The following is an 11529-nucleotide window of genomic DNA, read 5'->3' on the forward strand; positions in this document are numbered from 1 at the left end:
TACAGAAAAACTTTCTTCTCCAACTCCTGTGTCTGTCTAGGAGGCCACATAAATGTTAAATGCAGTGGAGATGAAGGCTGGAATGAAAAGTGAAAAATAAACACTGGCAATGGCTTATGGAAGGGGATTAGCTGGAAAGTAATAAAAGCCATCCTTAACGTGCGTCTGAGGTCTGCTCAACTTGAAATTGTCAGACTTTATTTTTCGCCTTAGAAAATGTTGAAAGCAAAAAACATTGATCGAGACAAATTCTGGGAAAGGAGACTAGATCTTAATTTTTATTAATACTCCTGCTGTAATACCCTGAAAGGGAGATGAACAGCTTTTTCAGTTGTGTTTTACAACTGACTACAATGTCAAAGTAATTTTGAAAGGAAAAGATATACATTTCCCACCTGAATGACTTAGGAGTGAAACAGTTGGTGCAGTTATGAAAGAAACTATTCAGTACAATGACAATATTCTAAACATTTACCAAAGTCTAGAAGCAAGACTTTTGGATTGAGGTGTTTTTTTCCATGGGTTCCCCCCCACCCTCCCCATCCCCCACCCTTATGTCCTCACAGAGCAAAAAATGCGATCTTTGTGACTTTTAACATATATGGATTTTCTACACAGTTTTGAAATCCTGCTGTTCTCCTTGACTCAAAGTGTTTCCAATAGCAACTTGAAGGAAGGTCCAATGAATTTATCTACTGTGCTTTCTGGGTTTGTAAAACTAACTGCTCTCTGTGCTGAGCACTTCTTTTCTCTGTAGTGACGCGCGGAAACAAACCTTACAACTCACAGAGAGTTATAAAGCAGGTATGTTTATTGCAGCGCTGGGTGCAAGGGGGATTTCTCCGCCAAACTTGCACACCGGTTTGTGAAGCAAGCGTCCATTTATGGTGAAAAGCATACATATTCATTAAGGTTATTATAATTAAAGGCGTTACTATTCTAATTATTTCTAAGAACTCATTATCAAAAATCTCCTCCCCTGTCCTGACCAGATGGACACCTTTCCCAGACAGTTAGGTTCCTCCTCAGCACCTCCTTAGCATGCAGCTGTTCCCGCTATCTTATACACAAGGCCATTTCTTTATCTTGGAATGCTGGGGCCCCGAGCTTTTGTTCTTTCCCAGACTGTAATACATCCACACTAACAACCTGTAACCGTTCGTTTTCTGAATCAGTAGTTTCATGGAACCAGGAGGAAACCAAGAAAGAAAGTCAAGTCCTTGAGTGCACTGGGATGGTAGTCCATAAATAGCAGTAGATTTTCATTGTCTAGTGTTCTTTATATGTTTGCCCCCTACTTTAAAAAAAAGACCAGAAGCAAACTTTGTGTTTCCAGGTAAACATAAATGAAAGCCACCAGCCTGAAACCACAATGGCTGATGACAGCCTATGCTGCATAAAACATGCATTTCTAAATTGCACCACTAAATTGCTGGGTAGTAATTTATTTTTATTATTATTGTTACTATTTGATTTTATTATACTATATTTTTTAGTATCTTTTAGTATGCAACACTCATAAGTTATCTGAAACCTGAATACTCAATCCCTGCCAAAGGAAGTATAATTCTCTCTGTTAGAATCAAAACTGCTGTTCATAGTAGTCCATTGTTTATTCCTGCTTCCCCTGCAAAAGAAAGTTCTTATGTATGAGGGAATGAAGACTTTTCCGGTTTTCCTATTAAAAGTCATGTTTCACAAGCTGCCCAGGAAAACTCTTGTCAGAAATACTCCTCGTTGTCTGCTGTCAGTCAGAAAGAGAGAGAGTTGTTAGCAGCAGTCATCAGAAGCTCTTCCAAAACAAAGTCTGTACTGGCTCCCAAATCAACCAGAGCAGTTGCAGGTGTCTCAGCTATCTGAAGACAGTATTTTGGAGCTCTAAGGAGTCCCATAATGCTCCTGTATTCTGGCACTCAGTTGCAGGACGTAAAAAAGAGATATAGCACTTTAACGTTAACCAATTATTTTATAATTGCTCATAAGAACCCAGGTTAAGGTAAAAGTAAATTAAAATTATTTACCACATCCAGTTACAAAGATTTTTAAATACAAAGGTGATATAAAAGAGAAAATAACTTCCTCTGTTTAACCCAATATTAAATCCAAAAGAACACTCTCTTCCCTCTTATATCAGATGAGAAGCTATACACGTTTACCTGTGCAAGTTCTTTCATACCTCTTCAATACCAGCCCTGTTATCACTAAAGAGAGCATCTGGCTGGGGAAGAATACCGTTCTTTATATTCCCAGCCTTGTTTGGGATTTATTCCCAGTTTCATTTAGATTCTAATCTCACCAACCTCATTTTCTTCTCCAAGATTATTGATTCTTAGTTTATTTCAGGGGACAGTTTCATCCCTGTCATCTTGGATTACGTACAGACAGACCAGACAGGAGAGTAATTCACCACTATGGAACAATAACCTATTTGAGTTCTTTAACCCATCATGCTTTGAAGACCAGCAAAGTAGAAAAAACGAAATCTGGCAAATTCAACTTGACAACCAAAATAATGTCTGAGTTGGCTCAGCCCAGAGGGTGAAGCAGCAGAAATCTCAAAGCCAACTTAAGATTTCTCCTTACCAGGTTTTTTTACATATATTTTCATATTGACTATAAAATCAAATTAAGACCTCCAAAGACTATGCAGATTCCACAAGCAAAAAACCACTACCATCTTATATACAATAATAACATGCTTCCATGTGATAGATAATATCCTTCTCCATATCATGGGAAGAGAAGTAAGTCAGACAGATTCAGAACAGGATGTGGGTTCCTTCAACTTTCATTCTTCCTGCTTCTCTCTTTTGCCCTGCATTCAGTAGGGGACAAGGAAGGTCACTGAATCACAGAATCACAGAATGGTATGTGGGTTGGAAGGGACCTCTGGAGATCATTTAGTCCAACCCCCCTGCCAGAGCAGGTCCACCTAGAGCAGGTTGCACAGGAACATGTCCAGATGGGTTTTGAATGTCTCCAGACATGGAGATACAATACTGGAAGTCAGCAAATGTTGTGCCCCAGTTATTAAGAAAAATTCTGTGACATCCAAAAATACATACCTTGTACCAGTTTCTGGAAATGTTTTTCAGCCTCTCCCTATTCTGTAAGAGCAACATCACATTCTCCCCTTGGATGCTTTGCTGAGACCCTGACAGCATTGCATGCTCTAGGAGTTGGATTTGGTCTGCTTCAGCAGATGTTATGTGACAGAAGGAGACATTGCTATTTGCCTAAAATGTTCTTTCTCATGTTAAGCCTGATATTGAACCTCTGATGTTTACATCAACTTTTACTCCATGCTGGCAGAAATGAAACACTCTATACTAACTATTGAATGAAATTTTACTAAGAGGATTTTGAAAAATAATAACTGAACCGGTGAAACTTCAATGAAAATTGAGCTTAGAAATGTATTAACACTTAATGAAAATTCTGACTTCCTTGCACAAATTTTAGCTCAGCTAATAATTGCCTAGTACATATGTAATGCATGATTAATTGTACTTTTCTCATCTAAAATGCATTACAATATACAGTAAAACTAAGTAAATTGACAGCTCCAAGATTATGCTTACTTTAATGTACCATTCACTTTACATTTTAAATGAATCAGTAATAGGATCCATAAGTTCTGTCTATGCCTACTTTTTTAACGTGACATAGATTTAAATGAACAACACTTCTTAAGAGGAAATGTGGCCATGTGTAGATTACAGCATAAGACTTGTTAACCAGACTTTGAGAAAAATCATGCAAGGTAAAACTGGCACATGCACTCAATAACTTTATTTTTGTTAACATCACTTTAGCTAACACAATATATGCTTCAGTCAAGTTAGGTTTTGCTGTCAATCAAAGGTCAAGATAAACTCATCTAGTGAAAGCACCAGAGGCTACAATATGCGATTGTCTCTCTAAACGAACTTGACTTCACTGGTTTGTTGTATGGCGAAGCTGCAGGATTTTTGCCTCACTTCCTGTAAATTTTGGATATGCAACAACAGAGTTTTCTACCTCTGTTCTGCTTCTAGCTTGGCTTTGCAAAACTTCCGAGTCAGCTCACTGAAAGCTGCTTTGAATATTTTACACTGAATAACACACACCTAGAGGTAATCATCACTCAGTAAAAAATACTTCTCAGTAGGATTGGGTTGCTCCTTGTGCTCTTACTGATTCATTTTTTGAGCCATCTGATGAAGAGTGGAAATTCAGTGACACTGCAACAAGAAGTCATTTTCTGCCTCGAGAATTTCCTCATTAAGTTTCAATTATTTTGCCAGTTTGTAAAACAGTCTTTCAGTCTTCCTTACATTCCTAACACATGTAGGTGGCTAATGTCTCTTCACATATGTTTCACAGCAGGTTCTGAACTGTTAGAGCACTTAAGAACTAAAAGTTCTTTTCCAGTAGAGCATGTAAATGTGACCCCTGTTGGTTGATGTGCCAATAGTACCTGATAAGAATCACTGAATCAAGTACTGCATAGAAAGAGCTGAAGAGCAAAGGAAACTGTTCTTATGAAATCACACTACAAACTATAATAAAGCAAAAGTAAACCACACTGTAGGTGCATTTCAATGAAACTCTCTGCTTATTAGGATGGGCCAGTAAGCACTTTTTTTTTTTTTTTTTTTTTGTGATAACTGTTGAGATTTTACACTTTGTTTTGTTTCATTTTGATTTTGTTTTCTTAAGCAGAGTAGCGACATCATAAATAAAAGGACACAGAGCACAATACAATGAGGTCAGGAAAAGTTATGCAGAGAAGCCATATTAAAAAAAAAACAACCAGCAAAACAAACAAAACAATAACAAAAGCATAACCAACCAACCAAAAAAAAAAAAAAAAGCCAAAACAAAAGAAACTTTCCTGTAAAATTCATGATAACAGGTATGTACCCTTTAAATAGATGTAATGGAGTATAGTAACAGAGGAGTATTCTCAGTATCAGAGGAGCAGTACAGTACCTTGAGAATGCTGCGCTGTCCTCTGGTTATTCTGTATCGCATAATGATTTGGAGATGTAAAACAATTGTGTCTTACACAACACTGTGGCACAGTTGACATGCTGGAAGGAAGGGATGCTATTCATAGGGACCTGGACAGGCTTGAGAGGTGGGTTAGTGCAAACCTCATGAAGTTCAACCAGTCCAAGTGCAACCAATGTCCCAAGTGCTTGAGTCATGGCAATCCCAAGCACAAATACAGGTTGCAGAGAGAATCAATTGACAGCAGACCTGAGGAGAAGAACTTGGGGGTGTTGGTGGACGAGAAGCTCAATGTGAGCTGGCAGTGTGCACTCGCAGCCCAGAAAGCCAACCATATCCTGGGCTGCACCAGAAGAAACACGGCTAGCTGGTCAAGGGAAGTGATTCTCGCCTTCTACTCTGCTGTTGCAAGACCCCACCTGGAATACTCTGTCCAGCTTTGGACTCCCCAGCATAAGAAGGACATGGACCTGTTGGAGAAGGTCTGGAGGAGGGCCACAAAGATGATCAGAGGGCTGCAGCACCTCTCCTAAAAAGACAGGCTGAGAGAGTTGGGGCTGTTCAGCTTGAAGAAGGGTCCAGTGAGATCTTATAGAAGTCTTCCAGTGGATGCCCACAACTGGGCAGCATCCCTATACTCTTCCCAGGATACCTGATGCTGTCTGAACTGCCTGTGCAGTTCCTTCTTGGCTTTTAGTTTGACCAGCAGGTCCCAACTTAGCCATGCTGGTCTCTGCCCTTTCCTGCTCGATTTCTTACACCTGGGGATTGAGAGCTCTTGTGCTCTATGGAAAACATCCTTAAAGATCTGCCAGCTTCCCTTCCCTGGAAATGTTCAGGACCAGGTTGGATGGGGCTTTGAGCAACCTAGTCTAGTGGAAGGCATCCCTGCTCACAGCAGGGGGTTTGGAACTAGAAGGTCTTTAAGGTCTCTTCCAACCCAAACCCTCCTATGATTCTATGATTCTATCATAATTACTTAACAGGCTTGCCTCTTCTAATTTCCCTAAATTTTTTGTACCTGAATAAGTGTTTCAAATATCTTGCCATGTAAGTTCCGGAAAGCAGCAAAAGCAAGCACTGTACTTCTCTGCGTGTTATTTGTAAACTGAAGAACACAATGAACTCCTTCGTGTGTTTCAGATGGAGTTTCTTCTGCTAATCTGTGAGCAAACAAGTGTGTTTATACAAAATTGCCAATGGTTCCCGCTTCGATTCATTAATGTTCAAATAAAATGTGGAATTAGACATAAAATTCTGGATAGAGTTTGACCCTAACTGCAAAAAAAAAAAAAATCTGCACTTTTTCTGGATAAACATCTTTTAATTATCTCATATAAATGTAAAATACATTTCCTTATATGTACTAATAATAGGATAACATTTGAAATTATTAGCATGTTTTAACCGGAATTTAGAAGAATGAAAATCTCATGCTGTACTAGCTTTTTTTTTAACCTCATGACACTATACTAAACAGCATGTTCATCTCAGAAACACTAATAGCTGCTAAAAAAGGGGTGGAGTGGGGGAGAAGTGGAGGGTTGATATAAACACATTGCAGTAAATTTATATTGTAAATGGCCAAAAAAAAAAGAGCTAATGTTTTAACTTTAAAGGCGTATATATTGGACTATTGGACTCATGGTTGGACTAGATGATCTTAAAGGTCCCTTCCAACCTAAACAATTCTATGATTCTATGATTCTATATTTTTATCCTGGTCAACCGGTATAACATCTTCGACATATTGCATAATGCAAGCCTAAATCAGAAAGACAAACAAACATTTCAACTGAAGGTATCTCTTCAAAGCTTTTATTAAAGCTGTTATTATTAAAAACAAACTCACTAAAAAAAAAAAAAAAGCTAAAATGTATTAAAGAAAACCTTTAATTACTATCACATTTAGGAAAGGCCTGTTTTATAACCCCATACTACAGTGATTCAAAGGAGAATTAGTCTACAAGAAAACCAGACCCTCAGGGCTTAATATTTCCCTTATTTTCAGAAAATCTTACATGAACAGCTAAGCATCATAACAGAATATTGGCTATTTTTCTCCAGTACAGCTTCTGTTATGTTACCTACAGAAAAGATTTGTATCTGAATCCATTGTTTGTTTCTACTTTTGTTTCTCAAAAAAAACAAGAAAACAAGGTTTCTACTAGGTTAGTGAAATATTTATAAGAGAACACAGAAGTCATGAAAGGGCTGTAAAACAAAATCCAGGAGATCACAGGCAAGAATAAAAGTCAGGAGACCAACTTTGAAGCTAAAGCTTTCTGACACTGTCACTAAAGACATAGTTTCAAACACTCCACAGTATGAAAAAATACAAGGAAACAACTGCATTTCTGAGGCAGTTACCTCTCATATTTCACCCCAAACTTGTTATGTCCTAGAAGTTAGACTCATGAAACAAGTTAGTGATTTTTCATTTCTTGTTCTATGCTCTATTCATTTGGCTCAGTATGCTGCATGATTTTGGTGTAAATCTTGGTAAAGGGAGCTTTTCTCCACTCTTTATTTCATATATGAAAATAGAGTTGGAAATAAAAAAAGCAAAGCTTGGAAGCACAAAGGAAGCAAAGGAGGAGTGTCACAGGAAGGTAATGACAGAACCACTCTAACACTGGCAGTGTGACAACAACAAAAAAATATCTGAAGCCCAACGTTTAAGGGTAGTGAAATAAAGTCATTCTAATTTAGAGATATCTGGAAGCAGAGTGGGAGGGGGATGGGACAGGGACAGTGACAACACCAAAACAAAACCCAAACCCTAATACAAGCTTTCTCAAAAAACGAGTACACAAAATAATTAAAAAGCTCTTTCAGCCCTGGAAGTTGATGATTTCTGTCAGATTTCTGCTCAGTATAAAAATGAGGGATCAAAAGGTCAGCCCCCTTCTTTAATGGCTCGCTTCTTCTACAGCTGTCTTCTTCAATGACTGATGCCCTCGTAGGACCCTGTCTGTTTGTCTGTCTTGGATCCTGATCTGTGCATTCCTGACTCCATATCCAGAATCCAGTTCCCATTGACTCCAAAGGTGCCCAGTCTTAAATGTCAAAATAACAATGACCTCTCAATTTTTATATGAAGTATTTTCGTTAACATTTTCTTACCAAATATGGGAAAACATGGTCCTTCTAAAGTGTAGTAAGGGTGAGACCAATAACATCTCAATTAATATGCAAGTCTGCAAACTCTACTCAAGATATAAACAAGTTTTAAAGTAGTATTGTAAGTCTGAAGGATTTTTGTATGGAAAAGAAAATGTTTTGTTTAGGGAAATTTTAAATTAAATTTAATACTTTTCTCACAAACTTTATAAATCCCTTTTTTTCATAGTAAAAAAGATTCAAAATTTAGTGAAATAGTTATATTTTTTGACAGAAGAATCACTAGATGAAGAAATTTCTGTTCTTGAAATATTGAAGAAATATTCTAATCCTGAAGCCAGTCCAAAGAAAAAATGATGAGCACAGGGATCTAGTAGGAAAACAATTAATAATAAAGTCTATATACTCAGTTCTCTGGTTCCATTGCAATTATCTGAAGTACTCTGAAGATTTACAATAAATTCTTGGAATCATCTTAATATGTGAAAATGATAGTGATAAGTTAAAAAAGGATAACAAGGTAATAGTTTAGTATAGAAGTATTTGGTCGAAGAGTGGGACTTAACATTAATGACAATAACTGAAATATCCTGAAAAACTCTAATACTATAAATAGACTCACATCCTTCCTGTCTGGGTTAGTTCTGCTACTCATAGGATTATTAACTCAAAGAAAATTTTATGTCAATAGACAGTCTAGTGTTACACAAAAAAGACTGCAAAAATGCATGTCTACATTCCCATTTCATGCTTAAAGTAATGAAAATCAAGTAAATAATACTCTCATAGTAAGAAAACATCTCTCAACAGCTGCTTAGCAAAAAGACAAACTCTCCAGTTTCCTAGAGCTATGTTTTAATCCAGCATATCAGGATAAATAGCAAAAAACTAGAGGACAACTTGACAGATAAAATAAGACTCTCTTGAGACTGTGGAAATCATACAGATCTGGGTGTTAATGAATAAAAACACATGTTAAACCAGCAAAAACTCTGTTAAACCAGAAAAGTGGCAGAGAAGCAGAACTATCCATATAAAACTTTTCCAGATTCAGATATATGAGGTGAATAAATACATATATTTTTCTTCTCTTGCTCAGTGTGACATTTCTCCATCAGCAAATTTTCTTCTCTGTGAAAATCCTAATTTTGAAATTTTCTTTTTGTTTGTGTAGAGTATCTCCACATATTGTGAAATACTCACATATATAGCTAGTCAATCCATTACGATGAAAAAGGGCCACTTACATCATTGCCTTCAACACTAAAAAAAATACAATTGGTTGTATACATTTTTAACTTTCATAGCAACAGTTTTACAGTTTGGAATCATCTCCTTTGCTCAGAGTCTGTGTTCTTTAAACATATAATTAGCAGGCCTCATAGTAATTCCTTCACAGCATTTTTAATTTAATTTAGAGATATAACATCAATATATAGATAAAGAAGTCCTACAACTGCAATATCATGTACTGTTACAACTTCTGATCTAAGCAGGGTCTAAAGTTTTATTAGCTTACATCCTTACCCTGAAATTTTTAGGGTGAATTGCCTGCTGTTAAAGATTTGGTTATATTCCTCTGGCCTACAAATTAAGTGCTCTGTCTGATCTTTGGCACAACAGATACCTCTGACACCTTTATTCATTATCTCTAGAGAATGTTTTTTAATCAGCATTCTTATTTCAAATGGAGACATATTTTCTGTGGCCGTGGTCTCCTAGCAACACAGTTTATTGTCACTGACTTTTGTCATTTCAAGAGATCTGTGTTCAGAATGCTTTTCATGGCTGTTAATTCTCTGTACAGCTTCACAGACTTAATACTTTGATATCCCATATCAGAGATGGTTTATTTTACTGTAAGAAACAACATATCAAGCACCAGATTAACTTAAAATGACCACCACCCAAGCTTAATTGCAAACTAAATTCTAAGAAGAGAAGTAGGTTACTTTTTATAAAGACTGCACTTAAAGTATGCTTTTAGACACAAATTCATTTGTGCTCTAAAATTTGTCCTATTGGATAAATAGGACTGGAAAATCATGTGAAAGGGCAAATACGCTCCGCTGTACTATATTTTCAGAAAGAAACTTGTCTCAAAATATTTTGCAGTTTAGAATTTTTTAGTAAAAGCTACATTTCTGGATTTTTTTCTTGCATGAAAAAAGCTGCACCTCTGTTAGTTACAGATGGGATTAAAGTAAGAGGTTGTCAGAAATTGTTTGGTTGGGTGTTTTCCCCTTCAGTTGAAATGACTAGTTTGTATAATCATAGTAGTCATCAAACAAGGATTTAACAGAGAAATTAATCATGATGGAGTCTGACCTTGACCTCCAGTACATGTATTTCTTAACCATTTCTTTCAGTGGGGATTAAAAAAGGATTTAATAGAAAAAACATGCTATACTATTTTTAAATTGTTAATGAATTAGTACAATTATTTTGCAAATGGACCATTATGTCTCTTAATTTAAAAGGGGTGGCATAGGTTGTAGAATTTTCTAGCACTCCACAATTGGGACTTATATGATCTGAATTAACTCAATTAAATGAAGAAAATACATAGGAAAAAAAAATAATACTGTTAATGTGAATAAGCAACTGAACAGTTTTTCTACAGCATAAAGAGATGACTTTGGAAAGGCTGGACAGTAACCCATAATGATTCTAGTAATGATGTTATTCTTCAGATATAGTTGTAAATTTTGTTCTTTTTTCATTCTAAAGGATATCATAAAAGAAATGCAGGCAGCTTTGGAGCTAGTATAGATAGAAAATATTTAAAGGGAGGATCTATGAAACATTTGATTGCAATTTCCCCAAAAATAGGACATACCCTTTTCATAGCATAGCCAAGGCGGCACACTAGCATTTGGACATCAGACTGGCCAGGAGATAAGCCTAGAATGATGTTACAGGGTGAGACTTAGTCCACAGTAAAAAGAGAGAAAGAAAATGTAAAATGGAAATAGTGAAGTTCAGAGCAATCCAATTCTGAAGCAATTCAGATGGCAAGAAAGAAAGAGATGAGCTGAAGTCTATGTTCTGAGTCTATGTTCTTCATTATATGTAAGAAAAAAATTGTGTTGAAACCATCTAAAAGACCAGAATAATACATGAAAAAACCGAGAACCCAAACACCAAAATGCCTGTAAATTATGGTAACACAACTACCACTCCAGACAAATGTAGCACAATTCAAAGTAAATTGACATTTTTGATTTGCAGTTCGTGGATGGAAATCAAAAAATTCGGTCTTCAAGCAAATGTTGTAGTGATGCACAGGGCATGAACACACTAGGGACATCTGTCTGGGCATAAGTAACAATGTCCATCTTAATGTCTGGCCAACAATGGAGATCAGAAATAAAACCTATTACAAAATGTTAATTTACACAATTGTTACTT

The sequence above is a fragment of the Numenius arquata genome, chromosome Z (assembly GCF_964106895.1).
Source record: "Numenius arquata chromosome Z, bNumArq3.hap1.1, whole genome shotgun sequence".
Taxonomy (NCBI): domain Eukaryota; kingdom Metazoa; phylum Chordata; class Aves; order Charadriiformes; family Scolopacidae; genus Numenius; species Numenius arquata.